This window comes from Ovis aries, chromosome 21, assembly GCF_016772045.2.
Source record: "Ovis aries strain OAR_USU_Benz2616 breed Rambouillet chromosome 21, ARS-UI_Ramb_v3.0, whole genome shotgun sequence".
Lineage (NCBI taxonomy): Eukaryota > Metazoa > Chordata > Mammalia > Artiodactyla > Bovidae > Ovis > Ovis aries.
Window position 1 is genome coordinate 35,462,450 of NC_056074.1, and position 20,816 is coordinate 35,483,265.

The window sequence follows — 20,816 nt, forward strand, 5'->3', positions numbered from 1 at the left end:
CTTCTTCTCCTCCTGGCTTCAAGCTTTCCCAGTAACAGGCCCTTTTCTAATGAGTCAGTTCTTCACATCAGTTGGCCAAAGTATTGGAGGTTCAATTTCAGCATCGGTCCTTTCAATGAATATTCAGGATTGATATCCTTTAGGATGACTGGGTGGATCTCCTTGTAGTCCAAGGGACTGTCAAGAATCTTGTCCAACATCAAAGTTCAAAACCATCAATTCTTCATTGCTCACCATTCTTTATGGTGCAACTGTCACATCCATACATGACAACTGGAAAAATCATAGCTTTTATTATACTGAACTTTTTCAGCAAATTAATGTCTCTACATTAAAAAAAAAATTGTATAGGTTTGTCATAGTTTTTCTTCAAATGAGCTTCTTAATTTCATCCCTGCAGTCATCGTCTGCAGTTATTTTGGAGTCCCCGAACATAAAAAGTCTCTCACTGTTTCCATTGTTTCCCCATCTATTTGTCATGAAGTGATGGGACCAAATGCCATGACTTTCATTTTCTGAATGTGAAGTTTAAACCAGATATTTAACTCTCCTATTTCACTTTCATCAAGAGGCTCTTTAGTTCCTCTTCAATTTCTGCCATGAGGGTAGTGTCTTCTGCATATCCAAGGCTATTGATATTTCTCCCAGCAATCTTGAATCCAGCTTGTGCTTCATCCAGTTGGGCATTTCACATGATGTACTCTGTATATAAGTTAAATTACCAAGGTGACAATATACAGCCTTTATATACTCCTTTTCCTATTTGGAACCAGTCTGCTGTTCCATGTTCAGTTCTAACTGTTGCTTCTTGACCTGCATACAGATTTCTCAGAAGGCAGGTAAGATGGTCTGGTATTCCCATCTCTATAAGTGCCAGGAGGCAGCAGATGGAGTCCCGCCCGTGGCAAAGGTCATGAGGTTAGGGGGTCTGACAGGCAAAGGCAAGCCGGGACTTAAGGGAGCCTCACTGAATTTTCTCGAATATCTACACCCAAAACCAGAGTCTGCCTGCCTTACTGCATTATGCTTTCACCAACTCCTCTCACATTGATAGGGGGCTGTCCCCCACCACCTTCCTCTAAAAAGAATTAACTTAGAGCTCCAGTTAATAGTCTTCTGCATATAAAAGGAATGTCTCGGCTTAAATCCTTCTGATGGCTTTAACTTACCTGACTGGTCTGTCCGGATTTTTACAACTACAGGTGATTGTTTACGCTCCCCAACCGTGAGAGGCATCTTAAAGATATAGAAAGCTTAAAGCATCTTAAAGATATAGAGCCTTTTCTAAAAAGCAAAAAATTATATTGGTGATGGGTTTCACTGTTGAGTCATTGACTGCTTCCAGGCCTCCATATTCTTTATCTTTTAGGCACCTGAAGGATATTAATCAATGTAATTGTGATATAGAAAAAGGAATATAGTAGTTTTGATGTTAGCAACACTAGACTTTTGAGTTAATGAACTTTCTTTTTGTTATAAATCACTGTACTCCTCTTTCCTTGTTATAAATTGTTGTGTCCTTGCTATGTAAGAATGTAACTTCATTTAGTGCTTTCTGAGAGTGGCACCAGACTTTGGGAAGAACAACACTATTAAGGCAAATAAGTTTTCTGGTTGACAGACCCTTATCAGAAAAGGGCTGTAAAATGCTAATAGGCCTTCTGGCCAGAAGATGATGTAAATCACCCAAGACTTGTGTATACAGCTAGGTATTCAGAGAGAAAGCCTGGTCTCGATAAGAGTCAGGGCTGCTGACACTGCATAATTTTGTATTCTCCATTGATCTCTATGTACAAGCAAAAGTATAAAAAGCTTTTCCAGACAATAAAGGACGGGCCAGTTTCTGGAATGACTGGTTCCCCTGTGTCTTCTTTACTCTATTTTCTGGCTGAATTCCCATCTGGGGCATGGAGGCTTGCCATGTCTACTTACTTGCCCTGGCTTCTAAGACCCACGTGAGAAGGAGCCCAAGGCAGGGCACTCTCCACTATTCGAGTGGGCACCAGTGGCCTACGTAGATGGTGCAAACCTCTTGTCTCAAGGTTTTATTAGCTTTCCACGTAAACCAAGGAATACAGCCTCTTTCTCTCCTCTATTTTCTTAACTGCAAACTCTTTCTTTATCTCTTTCTAAATCTATACATCTCTCTTGCCAAGCCGTCCCTGCTTCAAATTACCCTGGATCCACCGGGGCTGGACCCTGGTAATTTTCCCTTTAGTAGGGAATATGAGAGTTCATCCACAACCAAAAAGGGCCAAGATATGAGGTTGACATGAGGAAGGGTGTGGGGGAGTGGTGGACTCAGCGTTGAGGACATAGAGGAATGATAAACAACAAAGTCCTACAGCAAAGCATAAGGAAGCATATTAAATATCCAGTCATATACCACATGAAAAAGAATAAGAAATATATGTGTGTGTGTGTGTGTGTGTGTGTGTGTGTGTGTAACTGAGTCACTTTGCTGTGCAGCAGAAATTAACCCAACAATGAAGATTATCCCCAGTTCAATGAAATTTTTAGAAAAGAAAAAGAGTGTCCATAGTTCCCCTCTCTCCCTGTTTCTTTACTTCTGACTCCTGCTCCTTGTTTTCTTTGCAGAGAATGCTGGTCCTCCTCCTGCATCCCCAAAATCCATACTTTATTTAAAAAAACTTTATTTTGTATTGGAGTATAGCTGATTAACCATATTCTGAGTTTCAGGTGGACAGGAAAGTGACTCAATCATATGTATCCCTGTATCCTGGTCCCAAAGATACCCCTCTTATCCAGGCTGTCATATAACTGAGTGGAATTCCCCATGCTACACATTAACTCATTGTAGGTTATCCATCTTAAATAGAGCAGTGCCCACAACACGTTCTTGAAGACTTAACTTAGGAACTCTGGGAATCCTCCTTTGGCCTGCATTCACCCACTTTGGCCACTCCAGGCTTGGTTGGGTAATGTACTCTGGTTCCCCATCCCCACCGGTCAGTCTGTAGCCCTCATCACCCTGAGTAAGTCCCCAGTGCCCCAATGCAGAGCACCATGGGATGCCATTTGCATGGAATCCAGGGCAGTTTTCCCTAGAACCAGGCAAACCTCCATATGGCTCCACGAGTTTACAGTTTTAGAATTCCTGAAATTCCATCTCTTCCTCAAAGCCTTCTTTGAGCCCATCAGCCAGCTCTGAACTCCCCTAGGGAGCTGACATGAAGCCTCCACCCTGTGCTGGGGCTGAGTAGTCACTGTGCACCCTTTATTCACATTAGCATCCAGCCTCCCCACAGAGAGGTCAGGTAGCCTGACTGACAAAGGGGGCACCCGACCAGAGCTGGGGGAAGATGCGTCTGAGAACTAGGGTGACAATGTAATTTATCATTGAAACAAGGAAAACTGAAAGAAGGGAAGGGAGACTGTTAATCCTTATGGTGGGACAGCACACTAGGAGTGTCCCCAGCCATTCTCCATGTCACATGACTTATTCAAGGACTGCTAGAGCTGACTTTCCGTGTTCATCCATCTGAGGGTTCAGATAGAACTGAAACTCTTTGAGGACTGAGCACCTGAGTGTTCACCTCTCCTTGTGACTCCCACCATGCAGCATGGTGGGGTGTCTCTACATTTATTTCAGGATGATCAGTGTCCCAGACAGCCATTTACTCTCAAGTGGTTCGTCTTATGGGAGGCTCTGACCAGCCCCAGGGCTCAGCAACATGTGCAATAGTGTGAGAAGGCCTGAAGAGGGAGCCCTCCTTTCAGCTACAGCCCAAAGTTTCCTGCAAGTTCCTATTTGAGAACCACCCCTCAGGGTTCTCCCCTCTTCTTGAGGATGGAGGCTTGAGCTGGGACAGGGTAGTTGATACCATTAATGGTGAAGATATTAGAGGGCAGGGTGTTGACCACAAAACATGAAACGTAGTGATGTTAGAGAGAGAGGGAGAGAGGTTGGCCCTGGAGATACTTCTTGTGTGTGGAGACTGGGAGTGACCCTGGGGCATGATCTTTCACCTCGGAACCTCGTGGCATGGCGCTGGTGAGCTTCTGGATGTTACTGACCAGTCTTCTTGGGCCAAGGATCAGTGATGTCCTGGCATCCACAAGGGCATTGCAGCTGCCAAAACAAACAATAACCTTTCTTTTCATGGAGGTGCTGAGAGACATTGTGACAAAGCAGGCATCAAGGTCACTCTGAGCCTCCCCAGAGCTGCCCCCTTCCTGAATGTCTTCTAAACAGCCCTTTGTCTCTTGCCTTCTTTTCCTTTGCTCCTGACACAGCACCTTTCTTGACATTTTTGAATGCAGTACTTGAATACACCAGGCTCTTTTGCACTTTGCCACAAGTTGGTCTTTCTTCCTAAAGGAGCCCCCTGCTCTTTGACTGGCAAATTTCTTCTCATTTTCCAGATTCCAGCTTAATTGTCATGGTTTCAGGGAAGTCTTTCCCCCGGTGTTTATCAGTCTCCTTTCTTGACAGTCTCTGTAGACACTTCCTTATATCTAGCATGTACCAAAATCACAATTCACTATGTGCATATCTCAATTCCTGTGCATCTGCCTTCTTAGATGTGAGGGCAAGTTTTATTCTCATTGCCTCCCTAAAGTGCCTGGCACACAGTAGATCCCCAAAGCTTGTCTGTTTAGTGAGTGAATAAAGACTGTGAAAATAATGAATGAGAAACTTCCAGAGAGCTGTATCTGGTGGGGAACAAATAATGGGTCAATCACAGAGTGAAGATGGAGATTTGTGAGGGCAGCAGATTCTCATAGTGGTGGGAGAGAGGGGCTCCTCTGGGAGATGGTGTCTCCCAGCACTGCTCCTACAACCAGTTCAGACCCTGAGTCCCTGGCCAGGAAATATATGACTAGCCCACAGAAACTCCAAAGGACAGGTCACCTTTTTCCTGTGGGTATCACACAGAATCCTATCAATTATGCCTCTTGTCTATAGGTCACTACTGGATCCCACCTTCCTGGTTCTCTGTTATAGCCCCTGCCCCACTGAGTGCCCATGAACTTGTGGTGTCTTTTTTATTAGTTATTTCAAATCTTAAGACATCAGCAAATCTCTCTACACTTCTCAGTCGTTGCTCCCTTAGGAGACTAGTTCTCCCCATTTGCTCAGGACTTTCCCTGTTTTTAAACTGACATTTATCTGTACTGAGAACTTCCTATGTCCCAGGTAGCCCCGGAAAGTTGGTCATCATATCTCTGTTCAGGTTGGAGAAATTCTCCCTGATCCTCTGTTCAGCACACTGTAAAGTCCTCCATCCATGCTCCATGTCTCACAGGGCAGTAGGTGCAATACTCTCCCAGCTGCACCGACCTCTCCAGACCCTTTTAAGACCCTGGTCCGACCCCTGGTCAGAAGGCCGGGGATTATGAACCCATTGGTTGTTTGCATATCTATCTGCTTGTGTGTTTTTTTGTATATGTGTTTGTATGTGTGTTTCTATGTGTCTCTGTGAGTGCTTGTGTGTCTCTGACTAGCTATGCATGTTTATAGGTGTCTCTGTGTATGTTTATATGTGTCTTCTTGTGTGTTTCCATGTGTCTATGTGTCTGCCTGTGTCGTCATGGGTGGTGTATATGTCTGTGTGACTGTGTGCATGAGAATGTATTTGTGTGTGTCTGCCTGTGTCCATGTACAGTAGTGGGAGCATCACCTGGGCTGACTGTCAGAGGAAGAGGTTACCAGTCCATGTGTACACTCCAGTCACCCACTTTGATCAATGATATCCAGTTGAGTGCTCCCTGGAAGTAGGATTTACCCACCCCACAAAACATCACCACACTGCCTTTCGTCCTGCATGTGTAGAGAGAAGAGAGTAGGGGGATCCTTGGAAGACAGTAACAGCAGCAGTGTCTGAGAGCTGTGCTGGTCCACCCATCAAGGCCCTAATAAGGTCCCCATGTACAGATGCAGAAATCGAGTCTAGGAATGATTGAGATCCAAACTAATGTCGGTTCCTGGCTAATGAGCGGCACAGAGGAGTTTAGAAGCTGAGTCACCTGGCTGGGCTCCACCCACTATATCTTCTGAAGATGTCCTACCTCCTGCCACCTGAGTTCTCAGACACACTCAGTGGATACAGTGCTGAAGTATAATGGGTTTCTCCTTGTCCAGATTGTCATTTTTCAGGAAAATCAAAGCCTGGGAGTTCTAAGGATGTGGTTTCAGGTCACCCAGAGTTGGCTCGGCTGGCCTGTGACCCCTACTGTCCAAAGGGCCCCACACTAGAAGGGACCACATCTCTGCTCTCTACATGTGTGCCTTCAGCAAGGCCCTTGCTGTCTGCTCCTCAGTTTCCTCATATGTCTCATGAGCTAATCAGACCACCTGTTGTGTGCCGTTGTTGCAGGATTAAACCAATTATTATCTGAAATGCAAGGAACAGTCTGTGAATATAAATGTGGATGCTTTTCCCCCCTCTTCTCGCTAACAGCAAAATGAACCTTGAACTGCTCATGGCCAGAGGAGCTGCAAGTCCACACCTCAAGCCACTCTCTGGGTTAGCTAATCCATTTGCTCATGTGTCACCATGGGCACTGCCTCCCCATGCAGAGGATCCTGTGAGTAGGATGGCCAATGTCTATGGGAGTCAGGCTAGGAATGGTCCTGCCAGATGGTCCTGCATCTGTTTTGCAAGCAGGTATCACTCCGCAGCCAGTCCTGACTCAAATTCTCTTTACATGTTACCTGAATAGTGTCATAAACAAGAAATACCTTCATGCTCCCAGATCCATAGGCGATCGTGAAGATCTCTTGGGTAGGTCGGAAGGTAGAAGACTTGTAATGTCTGAACCTAACCTGTGTAGCTGCAGACACAAGACATGAGTGTCATCAGGTGCCAAGGGTGGAAACAAGGTGACAGGGCAAGTGAAGGATGGTCCGGGTATGGGGTGTCTGTACTCACAAAAAGCTAGGCTGGGGCAAAAGAGGGAGGGCACCCACAAGTCAGATGAGCCTGTGTCAAAGATAACCTGGAAATCCTGAGGGGGTGTTCCAACAGTAATGTTACAGTCAAACAGCATCTACAGGGAGAAGGAGGGAGTGTGGGTTAGTGCAGAACTGTCTACCCTCTAATCACACACTGGTGTCTCCCTCTGGGTGCTATATATCTCTTGAGATCACTTTCCAACCACTGTGAAACTCACAGAATTGATCACAGAGGTGCTTGTTTTTGATATTTTTTTCATATGCTACATTGTATGCAGGATATTGATTCTATGACCAGGTGTTGAAGTGGTACTTCTTGCACTGGAAGCACAGAGGCATAACCACTGGACCTCTAGGACCGTTGGACACCTAGAGAAGTCCTGGTGCCTTCATTTGAGAAACTCTGTAGTCTCTTCAAACACAGCCTTAGCACCCTTTTCTCTAGGAGGTCCTTCTAGATCAACCCCAACCACTCCCTCTAAATTCTGACCGCATCCAATTAACAACAAACATGTGACCCTTTCATGTGACATGTGTTTACTCTTTGCCTATCTCTCAGGATGGCATGCTCATTCTTGAAAACAAAATAAGCCCCTTTTCTAATCTAAAAACAGTAACCACTATGTTAGACTCTGATGGCCTTACATGAAATACAGGTTCATTAACTTTTTACTGCTGTGGTTCTTGCTTCTGTGGAAACTGAATTCCTCTACCTGGTTATTCACAAGTGTTTTGCAGTCGGTTCTACCTTCTGATCAGAGATGGTTCACTCTTCACCTGTAACTAGTTGACTCCCTTAGTTCAGAAGGAACTGCTGCTGCTAATTCACTTCAGTAGTGTCCGATTCTGTGCAACCCCATAGACAGCAGCCCACCAGGCTCCACCGTCCCAGAGATTCTCCAGGCAAGAACACTTGAGTGGGTTGCAATTTCCTTCTCCAATTCACGAAAGCGAAAAGTGAAAATGAAGTTGCTCAGTCATGTCTGATTCTTAGTGACCCCATGGACTGCAGCCTACCATGTCTCTCCATCCTTGGCAAGAGAACAGAAGTGGGTTGTCATTGCCTTCTGCTCAGAAGAAACAATCTCCCTCAAACTAATGACACATCTTTGACACAGAAATGAATGTTTACCTGCCACCTGGTAATTTTTGGGCCCAGCCACCAAGACCAAGAGTTGAGGATGATAGTGTCTTCTCCTCTGTCTGGGGCCACAGCTGCTCAGTGTTTCTGCCTCTTGCAGGTGCCCCAGCCCCAACACCTCACGTGGTATCTCCAGAAGAGCCCCAGTGCTAGGCTAGAGCACCAGGGGGTGCTTGGAGCACCTCCCAAAACACTCACATCCATGATGTTCCTCAGGGGGTGAATAGTTATATTAGAGCCATGAGAAGAAATCTGAGACAGTCTGTAAGCATGTTCCTTGAGGAAATTGTCCATAATGTTTTTTTTTTTTTTTCACTTAATGTATTTCTCATGGTCTTCACTTTCCTTAAAGGTATTCTTTCACCGAACATTTGACAAAGAAAACAAAGAAGATCCTACAATCAGCTGTCAGTGTTAAGCTATAACTGTCATTGCAATAGCACTGTGTATTTTCTAATCATTTTTATGAGTCACCTTATTATAAGAATTTTATGCATATTCCATGGCAAAGACGTAGGTTTGAATAAAGATTCTGTTCTGTAATATTGGGTAAGCCATAGGACCATGTGCGGTCTCATTCTCCCCTTCGATAAAATGGTGGAATGTAACGATTCAAACCCTCCAAATAGAATATCTTGGGGATAAGTGAAGTGATGGATATAAGGTACCTGATAAATAGGAAGTCTCAACAATGACAGCCATTGGCACTGCTGTTGCCATCCCACTGTATCCTTATCATAGAAACTCAGGGAAGGAGGTAGAGGGGGATTCCTATCCTCTTTTACAAGGGAGGAATTTGAAATGCAAGAGGCTTGTGAATTGGCTGTGATCACACTGCTTGTCAGATATAAAACAGTGTATAAGTAGCTCTCCTAATCTTTCTCCAAGTTGAAAGAGAAGAGAGAGTTGAAAAAAGAATCCAGGAGATAGGGAACAAGTTCAGGGAATGTAGAAAGTTAAAAGAAAACACCACAGAGAGAAATCCACTCACAGAGACTTCCAAAGGGATGGAGAGATAAGTGATAGTGATACAGAATGCAGACATAGACATATACACACTGAAGCAGAGAGGGAACAAAGAGGTCATGCTAAATAAAAGGTAGAAAAGTGCTATTCCACAGGACCAAACCTACATCTGCATTGACTGTGCACTGAACAATTGCAAAGCATTCCAATTTCAATAGGTCATGACCTGATTGGACCCCAGAGTTGTGTAAATATGCAAATCTACACCAAGAACCTTGGGTCCCACATTTCCTATAGTTAAGTACTTAGCAGGAAAGGGTTGAACTTTAAGATTGTCAGGGAACTATTCCATTCTGTTCTAAACCTGATGAGTAGAAGGATAATCAGATGGAAAGAAAAATCACAGAAAGGAAGATGATGTGGCTTACAGTCTCAATTCATACATGACTCTCCAATCTGAGGAGGCCACTGGCCCAAGGAGGACAAGCCACTTCATGTTTCTTTCCTGGTTCCAAGGACTCAGGGAAGTTCAGGTTCTTAGTAGTAGTGGTGACCAGGAGCCCCTAGTTATATATGCTCTGGCATGCCCTACTTTAGCCCTTTAGGCCAATAACAGGTCTGAAAAAAAAAACCACAAAGCTCTCGATAAAACCTTTATCTTCATCAGTGTCCTTGGTGAGTGGACTTTGAAGCTTCTCAGAATACAGAGCATTGAACTGTAACCTCTTCCTTGAAGTTTGACTGGAAAATCAAACTGATCTGCATGGACACCTAAGAAGATGGAGAACCTTGCCTACTTGGAGAAAAAAACTGTTAAGAACATCATAAATATGGATACTAAGGGCCATGCTCGACATTTGTCAATTCATGTCATCTTCCTAGCCACTTCATGAGATATGCATTACTTTTTTCATTGGAGAGGAGATTGCTAGGAGGATAAGTTGTCAAATGGCAAAGTGAAGACTTCAGGGACAGCCTAGGGACACGCAATTGGCTTTAGGTAGTGGGTCTAATGGCAGACATCAGGGACAGTTATATTGCCAGTCTACGTCAAAGATTTAGGGCTGAGCAGTACTTCATATCTATTTTTTCAGTATGGGAAGAAATGTCATATGCATCCACAAGATATTTTATAGCATCCAACAAATGTACAAGGAAGAACTGTGTGCTAGGCTCTGAGTTAAAGGTTTCAAAGTCAAAGTTGATGAAGACAAAATTAGTCTTTATCTTAAGAGTGCTAGCAGTCTAGTTCTCACAAAGTCATGGCCCCCAGAGTAAGGAGATATGATACTAGGACTAGGTGGCCATGTTGAACCATGGGCTGCACAGACTTTGCCACTGGGAGCAGCCTTTCCTCCACTTCACCCATGCTGGACAGCAAGCCAGTTGGCCATGTTTTCAAGCAAATCGGAAGTCTGGATATTTATGTACAATCTACTGATTTTAATGTTAGCAACCATTTTTTTTTTTTTTTTCAAAAAACAATGGGAATGAAATCTCCACAGCGATGTGCTGGAATCAGCCTTCAGTCTCTGCAGGTTTTTATTTCTCACCTAGAGTTGCGAGTGCAGTGGGGACAGAGAGGAATTTAATTCATGTTGGTTGATTTAAAAAGACACTGAATGCATATTCAACATCTGTGTTTCCTTTCTATTTATAAAGAAAGAACATCAGGGGCATACAAGCCAACAAAGTTTAACGCTTTGCGATTATTCAGTGCACAGTCAATGCAGATGTAGGTGTGGTCCTGTGGAATAACACTTTTCTACCTTTTATTTAGCATGACCTCTTTGTTCCCTCTCTGCTTCAGTGTGTATATGTCTATGTCTGCATCTCTGTATCACTATCACTTATCTCTCCATCCGTTTGGAAGTCTCTGTGAGTGGATTTCTCTCTGTGGTGTTTTCTTTTAACTTTCTACATTTCCTGCTGAAGATAAATGGATATATTTCTGATATAATTTCCCCTAGGGTATATGTCATGAAAAATTTTGTCTGCCAAACCAAACATACAAAAGAAAAAAAAATTGAAATGCCTTCACAATTAAAGAAGACAAAACAACTGTGGCCGCCAAAGTAAAGGCAATAGTGTTTAATGACTCATTCATGACTCCCAGGGCCTATTCCTGCATAAGATACATCCATGCCTGTCCCTTGAATACAACAGGAAACTCTCCTGTTGCTAGGTGTGTTTAGATGGAGAACTGTGACTTAATCCTCATGTTTGCATGTTGTTTAATGGCACCCCACTTCAGTACTCTTGCTTGGAAAATCCCATGGATGGAAGAGCCTGGTAGACTGCAATCCATGGGGTCGCTAAGAGTTGGGCATGACTGAGAGACTTCACTTTCAGTTTTCACTTTGATGGATTGGAGAAGGAAATGGCAACCCACTCCAGTGTTCTTGCCTGAAGAATCTCAGGAACGGGGAGCTTGGTGGGCTGCTGTCTATGGGGTCGCACAGAGTCGGACACAACTGAAGAGACTAGCAGTAGCATGGTGGTTAAATTCGAACAGGGGGAATATGACAGCACTGACAAATGACACACATATATGCCCTTTAAACTATGGTGTTGGAGAAGACTCTTGAGAGTCCCTTGGACTGCAAGTAGATCAAACCTGTCCATCCTAGAAAATAATCAGTCCTGAATATTTCCTGGAAGGACTGATGCTGAAGCTGAAGCTCCAGCTATTTGCCCACCTGATGGGAAGGACTGGCTCATTGTAAAAGACCCTGATATTAGGAAAGATTGAAGGCAGGAAGAGAAAGGGAAGATAGGATGAGATGGTCCGATGGCATCACTAAGTCGATGGACATGAGCTTGAGTAAGCTCCGGGAGTTGGTGATGGATAGGGAAGCTTGGCATGCTGCAGTCCATGGCGTTGCAAAGAGATGGACACGACTGAAAGGACTGAACAGAACTGAACAAATTGAGAACAAAGAGACTGATAAATCTAATTACATCAAGCTGGTGACTAGCTGCCCATAACAACATATTACTTAAGTGGCTTTAAAATTCAGAATTATGACTACATTCAGAGTGGAATATCTTCTAAGGAAAAACAAAAATACTGTCCATCCAAAACAAAACCAAAGAAAATCAAAAGAAAAACAGGAAAGAAATCTGAAACTATATTCAGCAACTTACTGTTTCTCATAACTTCTGTTATTGCGACAGAATCATATGCATGTTAACAGGTAAAAGCAAGACAATACTTAAAACTAATGTTCTGAAGTAAGCCTTTCAGTGGCTAGAAAAAGAGGTTCACACATACCATAAAGAAGTTTAATTAAAACCCTGCTGTCTTAATCTGGAACTGAAAGCAAGTTTGTAACAGAAAATTATATTCATTCTTATTTTATTTTTTTAAGGAAAATGTGTACTTCCTACTCTGACCAGTGTAGAGCCTACTAGTAATGACAGCTTGATAACAGTGACTATTCTGAGGTCTATCATGCAGCTTCTAAATACGTTTCCCATCAGATGATGCATGGATTCTCAAAGAGATGGCTGATTTCAGGACTGGGTAAAGAAATGCACAAAATAATCTTGGGAGTTGTGAAAGACCAGAAAGCTAAAGGGCTTCAAAGACCAATGGGGACTGGACAGAAAGTTGAGGAATCCAAATGAAAAGGCAAAATATCTACCAGTCTGTTGGGCAGAATGATGTTTCTGCTTCTCAACACACTGTTTATGTTTCTCATAGCTTTCCTGCCAAGAAGCAAACGTCCTGTGATTTCATGGCTGCAGGAAAATCCACAGTGGTTTTAGAGACTGAGATGAAGAAATCTGTCACTGCTTCCACCTTTTCCCCTTCTATTTGCCATGAAGGATGGGGCTGGATCCATGATCTTAGTTTTCTAAAATTTAATTTTAAGTGGCCGAGTGTGTCCAAATGGTAATAGGCAACATCTAATTTGTCACTGTGATAGATTCCTGGGGCACCAACTCACCATTCCAAGCAATGAGAAAGGAAAATAATCATCAATATTTATGCTATTTTTGTTTCTATTATCATGTTATGTAACTACAAACAGTTCCAGGAGAACAAGCTAGAATGTCCCTTCTCGGGGTGATGAGAGAGTGATGGGGAGCAACTATAATACAGATGAAGCCTCACTCAGTGGCCTGCAGCTCAGCTCCTTCTGTGGAGGTCTGGTTCCTAATAGACCAAGGACTGGTACTGGTCCTGACGACTGTGCTGGTATTGTGGACTCCTGCTCTAAACCCAATAGTGGGACATTGTGTAAGAAAAACCACCGTGCTTCTGCCCAGTTTCTGAACAAATAAATGACATTAAAATTGGGAGAGAAACAGTTATTTAGTCTCAAAGGAGACCAACCAAGTGCAACATATGACAACATTCTTTCAATAAACTGTGAACTGCTTTTTGAGAATCAGGGGAATTTGTACATGGACTGGATATTAGCTGTTATTTTTATTGGGAACAAATGAGCATTTTTTTTCACATCCTATCATTTTACCCCAAATACTCATTATATATATTTTTTGAAATGTTCATCTTTTCCTTAAAATACTTCAGGAAAAATGAATAGGGAGTAAAACAGTGAATGAAATGAGGGTCTGTCTTGATTTAAAAATAGATCTGCATAGCTGCTATGGATTGAATTGTGTCCACCCTTGACTCCCAATGTGATGATATTAGGAAGTAGAGCCTTTGGGAGGTATGCAAGTTGACATGGGGTTTTGATGGTGTCCCTCTAGATGGGATTACCCTCTCCTTTTTCTCTCTCATCCTCCCTCTTCCTTCTTCCATTCCCCCACCACAAATGAGAACATAGCAAGAAGAGAAAGACCTGATGTAAGTCAAGAATATCTTCACCAGGAACTTAATTGTCCAAAACATTGATATTGTATAGTCTCTGGTTTATGACAACCTGTGGGACTAAGAGGTTAGTTTTGTAGTTACTGATGCCGAATGATGAAATATAAGGTTCATGACTCTCTTCTTTCTTATATTTGTTATGTTTGAAATCGTTTTGTAATAAGAAGTTTATAGAATGAAGTTTCTGTCTTAGTGATATCCTGAGGGGCCCAAGATGACAGATTTAGGCAGGTCCCCGATGAGTGAGTGGTTGGAGGACCACATGCTCCTTACTCCAACTCTTCTCTTGTCATCTGAAAACCATCCCCCCCCAAACCTGAAAACCGTACCTCCAACACTATCTGCATCTTTACTCCCCTGTTAAGCTACTGGGGCATCTAGTTGAAGATCTTGATCATTCAAGACAAGGTCTGGAAGGAGACGGAATGCCGACATTTTTTAGAAAGAATGATCTGGGCAACCCTTCCTTGGTTTTCCCTTCTTTATTGCCATCTGAAGGAGAGGGATAGGGCCTGGGTAGAGAGGAAGCCACAAGTGAGACTGCATGGATATTTGCAGGAGAAGGGAGGAGGAATTCACAACCCAATAACCAGGACGTGGGCAGCTGCACAGGACCCAGGAAGGAAGGAAGAAATACTGGGAAAAGAATAGTGCCTACCTGAGGGTCAGACCTACCTGAATCTTCCTGTTAAACTTGGAGGTTGTGTCCTTCCTGATTTAATTTCTGCTCCAGATGTGGAGGGGATAGAGCTGTACTCATTGTTAATGAGTTATGGGGAGAGGGACATCCTCCCCCAGGAGCCCTTTGATTCCATTCTAACTGTGGGTATCATCCCAAGCCAGAGAGCAAATGGCAGGTCATCCAAAAGAGGACCTACTTTAAATAGTATTTAAAATACTACAGCATTTGTCTAAGAGTCCTGGCATATATTTTCCCAGAGGGTTTTTTTTTTTTTTTTTTAGGAGAGATGATTAGTTATCCTAATTTGGGTTTCTGCTGAGAAATCTACAAGCTTCCCCATTGGTAACTTCTGATTTATAAACACCTGATCTCATCCCACAGAACCCAAATCATGGTAAGTTCCAGTGGAAAAGGCCTCTAAGGTCCTCAGTGTCCCAGCAGCTGTGTGCCAACTGGTCTACCACTCCCAGTCCTGAACTCAGGACCCATGAACATCACCAGACAGTTACAGCCCCCTGCCCACCAGAGGCAGCCTCAGCATAGTCAGCAGCACCCACCTTTGATCCACTTGTCCACTGATTGGCACTGAGCTTCAGTCTGGAACAAGTGTTCTGGAGCAAGTCTAGTCTCTCTCATCTAAGAGATGGGAAATTGAACCTTGGGGTGTATGACTCACCTTGGGCTGCAGGTAAGTTAGTGAAGACTTGGGACCAAGGAACTCTACTTCCCAGGCTAGGAGACTTCAAGGAAGGGAAAGATGAAAGAAAGCTCGATTGCATCCACTGCTGGGTAGCTCTCAGATGTCTGCAAGCACCCAGAGTGGAAGTTCCTTTCCCTTTGCCCCTCAAGTCTCATTCTGATTTTATCTGCAGACCTGCCTTCTTGTACCAGCAGGAAAGCAAAATTCAGGGCTGTTTCTTCTGGGTTCCAGGCACAGTGGGGGCAGCCCAGCTGTAGTGACCCAAGGAAGTAGTCCTGCAGGTGGTGACTGACTCACTCCCAACTCTAAATCCAAAGAGCTCCCACTTCTCATTCACACAACACAGACCTTGGGTGACTGGATAACATCCACCTGCATTCAAGTGAGAAACATTCCTTTCTTAGCCTTCTGGTAACTTAGATAAGTGCCATATATTTCCTGAGGGAACCCCTGGCTGACCGAGGCTGGGGTAGCCTGGATGAAACGGATGTGTTACCTCTTTGATGCTCAAAGTAGACCTTGGAGCTTCAAAGGCCTTTGGAAGGTTACAATCACACTTATGTTTTTTCAGGACTTTGTTTTATGAATCTGGTTGGAGAAAAGGGATAGAAACACAGCACAAGGCTGGACATCACTGGGTCCCAGCTGACTCTGAGTTGACTTCCAGCAACCAGGCTTCAAAGTTAGGTGGTGCTGTTATTCATAAGCCACCTTTGAAGAAGGAATAGAGGAAAGAGTTTTTGGACAGACAGCAGTGTGGTCAAGGGGCCATGGGAATCACATGGGGCAAGATGAAGCAAGAGTCATTACTTGTTTCTTTGCTCTATCAGTTCCTTGGCGTTTCTACTCCTGAGAACAAGTACATGGAGATAGTCAGAGTCATTGGTGTTGCCCCTGGCACCTGATGCTCCTGGTGATAACCAGTTTGTGGATATGTCCCTGAGTTCATAGCATATTCAGCCTCGTGATAGCCCCAGTTTCTCCCTTCTTGCGGGGGCATGACATGGCTCATTGCTTATAACTCACAACTGAAGCATGGGATGAGGTTATGGTGGTTGACCTGTAGGCCAAGTTCCAAGCATGGAAGGAAGGCTGGCAGTGGAAGGGTAGCCATTTATTAAGCTTGGTTACTTTGGTCCTTAGCAGGGGCGATTTCTCACATCTACAATGTTTTTCTCCCAGCTTTTTGCACGGCCAGGTCCTTCTCAACACTTAGTATCATCTCAAATGAGTCTCTCTCAGGCTTGCTTTCTCTGGCCTCTGCACTCTCATGGTACAGACCCTCATCCAAAAAGTTCCTAGGCCCTTCCCTCCATCAAAACAATAATTATAGTTAACAAATTGGAAAGGTGGGAGAGGTTTGAGATTAATGTATGTATACTATATGTATACTATTTTATTTAATAGATAATCACCAAGGACCTACTATACAGTACAAGAATTCTGCTCAATAGTCTGTAATATCCTGTATGGGAAAAGAATCTAAGAAACAATGGATACATGTGTATATATGATGGTATTCATTTCCCATAAAACTATTATTAATACAATGCTGTAAATCAACTACACTCCTATATAAATTAAAACCTCAGTTTTTTTGTTAAAAAATGCTGACATGTAGAGACTCATGGAGTTCTTTAGACTCACAGGATTTCAGATATGATGCTGGAGAAGGCAGGCTGGGTGCAGAAATCTAGACATTATCTGAGGTTGCATTTTCCTGAGCTTTTGTGTCTTTTGCTTCTAGTGCCACTTTTGATTAGTCTTTGGAGGATCTAATACAAGGGCTTGGAGACACCAGGTAGGTGTTAGTTGAAGGATGAGAGGGAAGCGCTAGTGGGAGAGTGAAATCCCAGCTACCTAGCCTTGGGTTGGGGAACTTTTGAGGCACAACTTATATCCCAATTTCCCTGTGGAAACAGGCTGTAGGTTCCCTCTCCATGACTTGCATGAAATCAGACCCAGACTGGTTTCATCCTTTTTCATGTCTTTCTTCCCCTAAGACCTCACTGGTTTCTCTAGGAGAATTCTTTTTTCTTTTTTTTAAGTTTGGTAGCACTAGGTCTTCACTGTGGAGAAGGCAATGGCACCCCACTACAGTACTCTTGCTTGGAAAATCCCATGAATGGAGGAGCTTGGAAGGCTGCAGTCCATGGGGTCGCTGAGGGTCAAACACGACTGAGTGACTTCACTTTCACTTTTCACTTTCATTCATTGGAGAAGGAAATGGCAACCCACTCCACTGTTATTGCCTGGAGAATCCCAGGGATGGGGGAGCCGGGTGGGTTGCCATCTATGGGGTCATACAGAGTCGGACGCAACTGAAGTGACTTAGCAGCAGCAGCAGGTCTTCATTGCTGCTCAGGACTTCTCTATTTTCAGCGAGCAGGGACTACTCTGTAATGGCAGAGCACTGGCTTTTCAATCCTGTGCTTCTCTTCTAGTTGGGTTTAATTTGATCCTCTTGCTCTTTATCTTCAATTTGTCCCATGTTCTTTCTTTCCATGTCTCTTTTTACCCCTGACTTCTCTCTAATTGAGTAGTTTTTCTCATTCCTCTTTATATCCTTTGTCACTTCATTAACTGTAACATTTTTATAAATACTTTTAAGATCCATGGTATGCATCTTTAACTTGCCAGTCTATCATTATTAATTATGATGATTATAAAATTATTTATTTATTTATCATTTTTTGTCTGGGTCTTAGTGTGTCACGCAGGATCTTCCTTGTGGTAGGAATTCTCTATTTGAGGAGGGTAAGCTCAATACTTGCAGTGTGTAAACTCTATTTATTTGAGACATGCAACTTAGTTGCTCAGTGGCATGTGGGATCTTAGTTCTCTGGCAAAGGAACAAAACTTTGCCATTTGCAAATGCTTTGCATTGCAAAGCAGATCCTTAACCACGGGACCACCAAGGAAGTCCCTATATTTACCTTTTAATACATATTATATGATTATATTTTGGGGTACTGTTCATTCCCCCTGTAGATCCAGATTTTCACTTGGTTTTAAATTCCTTCTGACTTGAGACCTTTTTAAAAAAATTATTACATTGGTTTGTTGGTGATGATGCAGTCTTTTTCTTGTTGTATGTCTGAGAAAGTATTTTATCTTGTTTTAGATATGTATTTTTCTTGGGTATAGAATTCTGAGGCAATTATCTTTCTCTCAGCATCTTTATGTGGTGCCAGTGTCCTCTGGCTAACATTGTTTCATTTGCCTCATCTGCTGTCATCCCCATTTTTTGTTCTACTGTGTTTTTCCTTATGGTTATATTTCTTTGGTTGGTTGTCTTAAAACATGAATTATGATGTGCCTTTGTATAGTTGTCTTATTTCTTGTCCTTGAATTAATTGAGCTTCTGTGTTAATGGATTTAAAGCTTTCATCATTCCTGGAAATTTTTCAGCCAGTAATTATGCAGTTCTTTGCTCTATTCTCCTGTCTTTCACTTCCTGTAGGATTCCATTTACATATATTTTAGCATTCTTAAAGTTACTTCAAAGCTCTCTGATGCACAATTAATTCTTTTCCCACAGTCTTTGCATTTCTATTTTACATGTCTCTATTTAACATAGTCAATATTCTTCAGCTTCATGAATATAAGGATTATGTATGTAGCAAGCATTTTAATGTCCTTCCCTGCTAATTATGTAATATATATTTTACTTGTGTTTTTACTAATTGAATTTCCCCTCGTTATGGATATTTGTTGCTTCTTTACACATCTGGATTTTTTTTCTTTATAAATTTATTTATTTGTCTTAATCAGAGGATAATTACCTTAAAAAGTTGAGATGAAACTAGGACAAATACTTTTACAATTTATATGTAAATTTTAAATTGAATGGTGGATGTGGTGACTTTACCTTTGGATGCTGGATATTTATTTAATTTTTATAAATTGTTCCCTTCATTGTTTGCAAACACTGTTAATTTCTTGGAAACAACTGTATTTTTTGAAGGCTTGCTATAAAGTTTTTTAAGCTGAGATGAAACCAGCCTTTAGAACAGGTTTACTATTTCCCACTAGCAAGGCAATATTGTCTTCAGGGCCCTGTTGATCTCATGAGAATTATGAGTAATTTGGGCGGTGGTCCTAAGGTGGCAGAGTAATAGGACAGGGAGACCAATTTCTCCCCAACAAATTCATCAAATGAACATTTGAATGCTGAGTAAATGCCACAAAACAACTTTTGAATGCAGGCAGAGTACATCAGGCACCCAGAAAAGCAGCCCATTGTCTTCAAAAGGAGGTAGGAAAAAATGTAAAAGATAAAAAGAGAGGCAAAAGAGGTAGAGACAGAGATCTGTTCTGGGAAGGGAGTCTTAAAAAAGACAGAAGTTTCCAAACACCAGGAAACACTGTCACTGGCGAGGCTGTAGTGAGCCTTGAAACCTCAGAGGGCAACATAAGTGGGAGGAAAAAGAAATAAAAAGACTAAACCCACAGATTACATGCCCAATGGTAACTCCCAGCAGAGAAGCAGTGCAGAGGCCTGCATCTGCACCTAACAAGAGGGGGCTGGGCAGGGAGGTGTGGGCTGCATTGCTTAGAGTAAGGACCAGGCCTGAATGCCCCAAGGGCAATCGAGGGAACTAACTTGAGATAGCAAACCAGACGCTGGGATAGCTACCCTGGTGAAAAGCCCTAAACTAAGACACCGACAGGCCTGGTCACAGAACAAAGGACTGAGCAGAGGTATCCAGCTGCAGACCAGACCATCCCCTGACAGAGACAGGGGAGTGAGGGCAGCCAGAGCCAGAAGGGGGCAATCACAACACCAGAGAGGCATCATCTACCAAACTGCAAGCAGGCTTCATTGCTAACCAAGATTTCTTGGGATTCTGGATGGTCAATATCCGCCTGAGAAGGTATGCTGGTTGTACACCCAGAAAACCAAGCGGCAGGAACAGGAGAGGCAATATGTTGCAACGACCGCACATATTGACCACACATCTGGTCACCTGAGCAGCTCGGACCTGGGAAGGGCACAAAACTCAGGCCCAACCGAGTATGCGTCTTTGTGGAGTACCCGAGTACCTGAACCTCAGTAGCTTAGACCTGGGAAGTGCATGCAACCGAGGGCCCGCCTCAGACAGTTCCCAGCAGAGCAACCTAGAGCCTGAGCAATGTAGACAGGGAAAGCATGCACGCCATGAGTGGGGGCAAACTCAGTGTGGCCAAATTACTGTGAGCAAACACCAGTGTTATCTGTTGGCAGTGTCCCTCCCTCCCGACAGCGCAAATAAACAAGTGAGCCTAAAAAATTGTCCACCACCACCCCCTTGGGTCAGGGTGGAAATTAGACACTGAACAGACCAGCAAACAGAAGAAGCTAAAACAGGGAACTGCCCTGGAAGTGACAGGTGCAATAGATTAAAACCCTGATGTTAGTACTGACTACATTGGAAGTGGCCAATAAATCTTGAGAAGTATAAGTTGGATCAAGGAACTATCAGAAAGTGAACTGACCCCACACTGTCCACAACAACACCAGAGAAAATACTAGATATATTTTTACTATTTTCATTATTTAATTTTTTTAATTTTTAAGTC

General features: G+C 43.1%; 1 pseudogene; it reads right to left on the bottom strand.

The window, feature by feature from the left end:
* Positions 1-369: 369 nt before the first annotated feature.
* On the bottom strand, positions 370-9,522 carry LOC105604094 (pregnancy-associated glycoprotein 1-like; annotated as a pseudogene).
* Positions 9,523-20,816: the final 11,294 nt, after the last annotated feature.